We start from the raw sequence: 7,688 nt of genomic DNA on the forward strand, positions 1-7,688 counted from the left end.
TGTTGCTTCCTGACCTGCATACAAATTTCTCAAGAGGCAGATCAGGTGGTCTGGTATTCCCATCTCTTTCAGAATTTTCCACAGTTTATTGCACAATACTTTATCTTTATTTGTAGGCATTATATTTTACAACAGATGTCTAGAACTTGTCCATCCAGCACTATTACAACTTTATATCTTTTAAATAATAATTCCCCAACTCCTCCACCCCTCAGTCTTTGGCAACAACTATTGTATTCTCTGCTTCTATGAGTTTGACTACTTTAGATACCTCATTTAAGTGGAATCATGCAGTATTTGTTATTCTGTAACTCACTTGCTGCTGCTAAGTCGCTTCAGTCATGTCCAACTCTGGGACCCCAGAGACAGCAGCCCACCAGGCTCCCCCATCCCTGGGATTATCCAGGCAAGAACACTGGAGTGGGTTGCCATTTCCTTCTCCAATGCAGGAAAGTGAAGAGTGAAAGGGAAGTCGGTCAGTTGTGTCCGACTCCTAGTGACCCCATGGACTGCAGCCCATCAGGCTCCTCTGTCCATGGGATTTTCTAGGCCAGAGTACTGGAGTGGAGTGCCATTGCCTTCTCCGGCTTATTTCACTTAGCATAATGCTATTCTGACCCATTTCCTGCTAAGAGTGAGAGAGGTTCAGAGCAAATGAAACCTCTGCAGCATGTCTACACAGCAGTGTAAATCACCCTACCACACAGAGTCTACGATACATTAGGCTCATGATACAAAACCCTGCCAAAGATTGAATTCCTAATAATGGGGCACCAAGTGATCCTAAAACCTGAACTGCCATCATGAGGCACCAAGCCATAATGTGCAGCAGGCATTGTCTATCAATTTTAAGTTAGATAAAATACATAGGTGATAAAATAATGATTATATGTGTGTGTGTGTGCACGTGCAAGTCTATGTGTAGTTTGGCTGGAATACACTGGGAAGTAATAAATAAGTTAAGTGGGCAGGCTCAGACTCTCATGGTCTATCCTCTTGCCACCATGATCTACCACCTTGCCTTCTGTACCTGCATATTGCCAAGTAAGGAGTTCTCTAAGACTGGTGATTAGGGGAGGGAAATAAATTGAACCTGTTTTATACACTATGCTCACACCAGTTCGAAGTGGACTGCTGAAGCAGTTCAGCTGCTGTCTACAGTGGCACTGAAGGAGAGAAGAGTAACATGAAATCCTCCAAGTGGGGAGCATGTTGTCAACTATATCCAAATGATTACTTTGCCTGGAAGAAAAGGTGCTGGAGTTGACTGACAGAATAATGCCCCCTGCAGATGTCTACATCCTAATCTTGCTATGCTAAGTGCTAAGTCACTATACAAATTCCTGATCTTTGCTATGAGATGTGATTATGTTTGATTTTCTTGAGGCTTGTTTTTAAGATTTTTACATGGGAACAGAGTAGCCTTTAATTTAGGGTTAATTTTGACCTGGCTCTAAAGGCTTCCCATATGCCGCCAGTGGTAAAGAATCCCCCTGCCGATGGCAAGAGACATGAGAGATGAGAATTTGATCCCTGGGTCAGGAAGATCTCTTGAAGCAGAAAGTGACAACCCATTCCAGTATTCTTGCCTGGAAAAAACCCATGGACAGAGGAGCCTGGCAGGCTGCAGTCCCTGGAGCTGCAAAGAGTCAGATGCGACTGAGCCCACATTGACCTGGTACTGAGGGGGGTACCCATCTTGGAACTCTACTCATTTGCCCTATGGATTAGGTGGTGACTACATTGGCTGGTAAACAGGAACTCTTTCAAAACCAGAGGAAAGCACTAGGTATTGTTCTCTCGACTCATTTCCGGTCGTGTTTTCCCGTGTTTCATCACAGGCATTAGCTAACCCGAATGTAGGTGAAGAGTTAAGGAGTACCCTCTGTAGATCCCTTAGATCTTCCTCTGTGCTACTCTCTCCTCTCCAGTACTATTCCCTACAACTCAAGCTGCCTTAGGCTCTATAACCCAGGCTGGTCTCTTCAACCCAGTGAGGACCTCTAGGCTTTTCCCTTGATTCCACTGTGGTCTGGGAACTCTTTCCAGGCAATGAAGTGGGACAAACATTGATCTTAATTTGCTTACCCTCTCTCATGTATCATTACTTTTCACTCTTCAATGCCCAATATCTGAAAACTAGTGGTTTTTATGTTTTGTCCATTTTTATATTTTTGGTGAGCAAAAGTGTTCTGTTACTCCATCCTGAACAACAGCAGATCATTTTGAGTGATTACTTTGAAATCCTTTTTATTACATGACAAAAATCATTTTGGAAGCTCTCTTTCAACCAGTTCATTTCACTACCAGGTTCTATACTGATATGATATCAACTTATGCCATTCATATTCATGTGGATAATATTAATAATAAGATAGGAAGTGGAATGGTTGGGAGGTATAATGTATGAAAAATATCTGGATGGCTGAACTATCACATATGCTTTGAAAATAATTATTTTACTAGACCAGATAATACTGAAAAGGAATTTAGATATAACTAATTATAGTCATCTCTCACCTTCTGTTGTTTTTTTTTTCTTTCTTAAAATTATATTCCCAATTATATTTCTTTATCTTGCAGTATATCAGTTCAGTCAATAAAGGAACTTCTGTCATTTTCTTTACTGAAATTCATCTTGGTAACATTTTATTTAATAAGAAATATAACAGGAACTATACTTGTATCTCTCTGTGGTACAAATTTGGGCATGGTATCTTCCGTATCCATGAGATCTTAGGGTGGTAATCATTTTTATTTAGAGTTTATAAATATGAGGGTTTGGATCTCAACTTTCATTTGCTGATTTTGAGATGCTTGGAAATTATATAGTCTTAATTTCCCCACTCTTGAAATAGGGGAGATAATATACATCTAGAAGATTTGGCTTTTGAAAATTCCGTATGTGCAAAGCCTGACAAAGCACAAGTTCTGAGAAAAATATTATTCTGATATGTTTATTATTACCTACAACATGTTTATTATTATTCCTATATAGGAGTTGATATAAAGGATAATTTCTGCTTTATATAATTTCTTTAATATTTTTCTACTATAAAAAGACAAAAATAATTTGTTGGTAATTTACTCAGAGAATTCCCCAGATTGCTTGAAAACTAGCTAGCTAGAAAATGGGATTCTCAGAAAAAAAAAGAAAATGGGATTCTCTTCCACATAGCAGGGAGCTTGGACCAAAGTGAACTACCCTAAGGTTTCAAATGTTGAACAGTGGCCATTCCCAATAATATCTATAGACTGCTAGTGTCTGAGCTCAAATGCTTTCATGTGAAAACATAGGCTGACTTTTCTGTTTACAAACATTCTCCCTCTTACCAAGGTCCATTTCATGGTGTATCCAGTTTCATCCAGGTGAAAGTCTGTCTTTCCATAGGATATTGAGAGTAAGTGAATCCAATAACTTGTTTACATTTCCTGATCAGTGAATTCTAGGCTCAATCAAATGATGCTGATTTTTACCTGTGTTCTTCACCTTCTATTTTGAATTCTTGTAATTTTTTTCTTTTTAGATCTCTTCTACAAAAGTACTAGATGCTAGTGGTTCCAAGTATATTCTAACTCTATCCTCTTTCATCTCCCTTTAACTAAGTATATAACAATTTTCCAAGTTAGTGAATAAGTGAATAAATGTCAAGCAAATAATATTACTTCTGATTAGTCTTCAAAAACTCAAATGGTTCACCATTCCTGCTTTTGTGTACTTAATAAGATAAATTTGGGAAATGACAAAGGAGAGGAAAGGTATGCTAGAATACCATTCAAGTATTGAAAAAGTTCCTGCATTTGTGTGATTTTATGAAACTGTATTACTTTACTAGGCTCCATTTTGGGATATGTGTTATTGAGATATAGTATACTATTTCCTCCTGAATTAAATGCTCTTGGTCCACTGTATAGTAGTATTTGAAGTTTGATTTTATATTCTCCCTTTGCAATTTTGTTCCTAGATTGCTCTGGTAGATTGATTGCAAAAAAATGAACCCAATTCTGCACCCCTTCCAGTATTCTCACCTTTTGAACTATGACTTTTATTCTTCTACCATAGAGAACTGGAATCTATTTTCTTACCCCTTAATTCCAGCTTGGCTTTTTGAGTTGCATGTATGAGATATGCATTAGCCAAAAGAATGAGGTGAAAATGACATGTTGCCAGGACCTGTTAAGCCACAAAAGGACTTACATATTTTTGCTCTCTCTCCTGCTTCTCTCCTATTATTGTGAGAATGGGTCTGAGCTATCCTGACAGCAGATCAAAAATTGGTGCAGGGATAAATTAGAAAAGTTTTCATAGCTATGGGACTGTTCATAGTTTTGCTATTTCTGTTTATTTTTTGATTAGTTCTATAACAGTAGCAGACTAGTATTAAATCTAAAAGAGATAGTATGTAACAAATATGTTTTTCGATAACTATTTTGGAATATAGATTTCCACTAACTTAAGACTTCTGAGAATTTTGACTAAGTCATGCATCATTTTAAAAATGAACTAAGAATAGAAAAGTTTATGAAGAGAATGTATTTGTTATTGGAAAACAAGTGGGTAGGCATATTCTGTACCACAACAGTTTGTTTTGACTCATCTTTGTGGCAGGCAAAAATATGTGTTGAACAGTGCAATGAAAATGGAAGAGCATAAAATGAGTGACATTCAATTCTTATATTAGGGAACATTTGATATTCTGTGTACTCAGTGTATAACTCAATGTTGCCCCAAATTTTGTGATGATACCTCCAACTACTCTTTTAGTTAAGGGTTTTATTGCCCTTAGGCTATTTTTCACTTTTCCAAATTTGATTTGAAAATTTTCTGACTTTACCTATTTCAACCCAAAGCTAGGGAAAACTTGTCAGGTTTTGCTGACTTTTTTACTTTGCATTTGGGGATTCAGTTCAACTACAGTCTCAAACAAAATGCAAGCATTGCAAATCTATCCAAACTGAAACAATAACATAATACTTCACAAGCACCAAATGACTCTGGAACAGAACAATGATGAATTTTGCCCATCTTTGGACTGAGCTAAAAACTGACAAGTAAACACTGGAAAAAAGGAATGGCTCTAGGCTTTCCATGACAGCAGGATTTAAAATGATATAAAAAATGGCCATTCCAATGGTTTACACTGTTACTCTGTAGTGACAAATAATTTAGAAATGTCAATAAATGTATTTCAATTATCCATCCCTTCCTGTATTAGTTAAAAAGTATTGAAAAAAGAACTACTTAGATTTCTGTATCCATCAAAACTATTCTTCAAAAGTAAAGGAGAAATAAAAACTGTCAGAAAAACTAAATTGAGAGGATTTATTGAGAGTATACTTGCCTTGCAAAAAATGTTAAAAGTTCTTTGAACAATGATAAGATCAGAAACTCAGATGCACATAAAAAGGGGAGAGCATTTAAAGAGGAATAAATGAAAGTAAAGAGAAAGTTTTCATTTTTCTAACTCTAAACTGGTCTAACAGAGAAAATTTTGTTCAAAATAATAATAATAATAATATATTGTAGATAGATTATAAATAAGCAATAAAAATGACAACAGTATTATAAGAAATGAGAGCATTCTGCTGTAACGTGCCTTCACAACTCATGAAGCACTATGTCATTTGAAAGTAGGTTTTGATTAGTTTATAAATGTGTATAGCAAACTCTAGGTCAATCACTAAAAAAATGATTAAATATACTCAATATGTCTTGAGATAAGAGAAAATGAAATCTAAAAAATTGCTCAGTTAAAACCAGATAAGGCCAGAAACCAGTAGAACACAAAAAATGAAACACAAAAAAACAAAGATAGTACACTGAAAATAGTTACAAATAATATTATAGATACTAATCTAACTATATCAAGACTGACTTTAATATGAATCATATCATGAATGACTTTAAGATAATTGTTGTAAATACAGCAATTAAATTACAAAAACTATCTGGTAGATTAAAAAAAAAAAAAAGCACCAGAAGTTGTAAGATAATGGAATACTACTATACAGTGGACCAAGAAGGGAATAAGGGAGGGAGGGAGAGAGAAGGAAAGGAGAAAAGGAAGAAATAAAGAAAAAAAAAGCTGACATTATAGAAATTACCACAAGAGACGAACATGGTGGCACACATTAGATATTCAGAAAATTCTAAGCATAGAATCACTGCTTCTTAATGGCCTTGTTCAAGTGAAAGGAGAGTATGTAATATATTTTACTGTATTAGCAAGCTTTTTGGGGAAAACTTCCAATTCCATATTGTATTTTGTGATTATATCATCCATAAAAGGTATAATTCAAATATTTTTATTATCTCATTAAATTGAATTTGTCAACTATATGCAGTTTTTAACATTTCGTTTTAACATTAACTGGCTTAAAGAACAGGTTTTCAAGATTTTATTCTTATTCACATATTTATTGATAGTAATTCAAGTAAAACAAATCTTATAGATTACCTAAGAAGCCTGAATGACTGATTTGGTGTCGATTAGTATATTAGTTTATGTTAATTTCTTACTTTAACTTTTAGGAAGGTAGCATCATTTATATTAAAGTATTCTTTAGTTGAAAAACTAAACTGTAATCATCATTCTCTTTCAAAGATGATTGCAATTAATTGGGAAATTTTGCTACATCTGTTTTTACATGATATTTACAAATCAATGTTCATTTACATGAGATCATCATCCCTAAGGCTTCTACTGAGGCTCAGTGGTAAAGAATCTGCCTGTAATGTGAGAAACTCAGGAGACACATGTTTGATCCCTCGGCTGGGAAGATTCCCCTGGAGAAGGAAATGGCAAGCGACTCCAGTGTTCTTGCCTGGAGAATTCCATAGACAGAGGAGGCTGGTGGGCTACTGTTTGTAGGGTCACAGAGTATGGGACACGACTGAAGAGACTCAGCACACACACGCACACACACATGCTTATCATCCCTAACATAACCAAAAGTTGGTCTTAGCATCCTGAGTACAGTGTATTCAGAAGAATATAATGAGATCAAGACATTTTTAATTATAACAAACTTCAATGAATTCTGTTATTGCATTGTTATACTTTGAAACCATATTAATGGAAAAGATTTTGAAAGGTCCATATAAATTTCTCATTAAACACTTAAGACTAAAGCATTTTTTTGAGTTTTTTTTTTTTGTTTGTTTCTGCCTCATTACATATAGATTTGAAGTTACAAGAAGGATAAGCACAAGTAGAGGATGGATAGATAGATAGATAGATAAATAGATGATAGGTAATTTGATCAAGGGAGGATAAACAGAGGTAAAGGAAAACAAGACCAAAAAGAGTAATAGAAATATGTAATTAAGGATATTATAGTTACATTATAGGTCAGTTTTCATTCCAATGCCAAAGAAAGTCAATGCCAAAGAATGCTCAAACTACTGCACAATTGCACTCATCTCACATGCTAGTAGTGTAATGCTCAAAATTCTCCAAGCCAGGCTTCAGCAATACGTGAACCATGAATTCCAGATGTTCAAGCTGGTTTTAGAAAAGGCAGAGGAATCAGAGATCAAATTGCCAATATCCACTGGATCATGGAAAAAGCAAGAGAGTTCGAGAAAAACATCTATTTCTGCCTTATTGACTATGCCAAAGCCTTTGACTGTGTGGATCACAATAAACCGTGGAAAATTCTGAAAGAGATGGGAATACCAGACCACC

This window comes from Bison bison, unplaced genomic scaffold (genome assembly GCF_000754665.1).
Source record: "Bison bison bison isolate TAMUID 2011002044 unplaced genomic scaffold, Bison_UMD1.0 scf7180017864491, whole genome shotgun sequence".
Classification (NCBI taxonomy): Eukaryota; Metazoa; Chordata; class Mammalia; order Artiodactyla; family Bovidae; genus Bison; species Bison bison.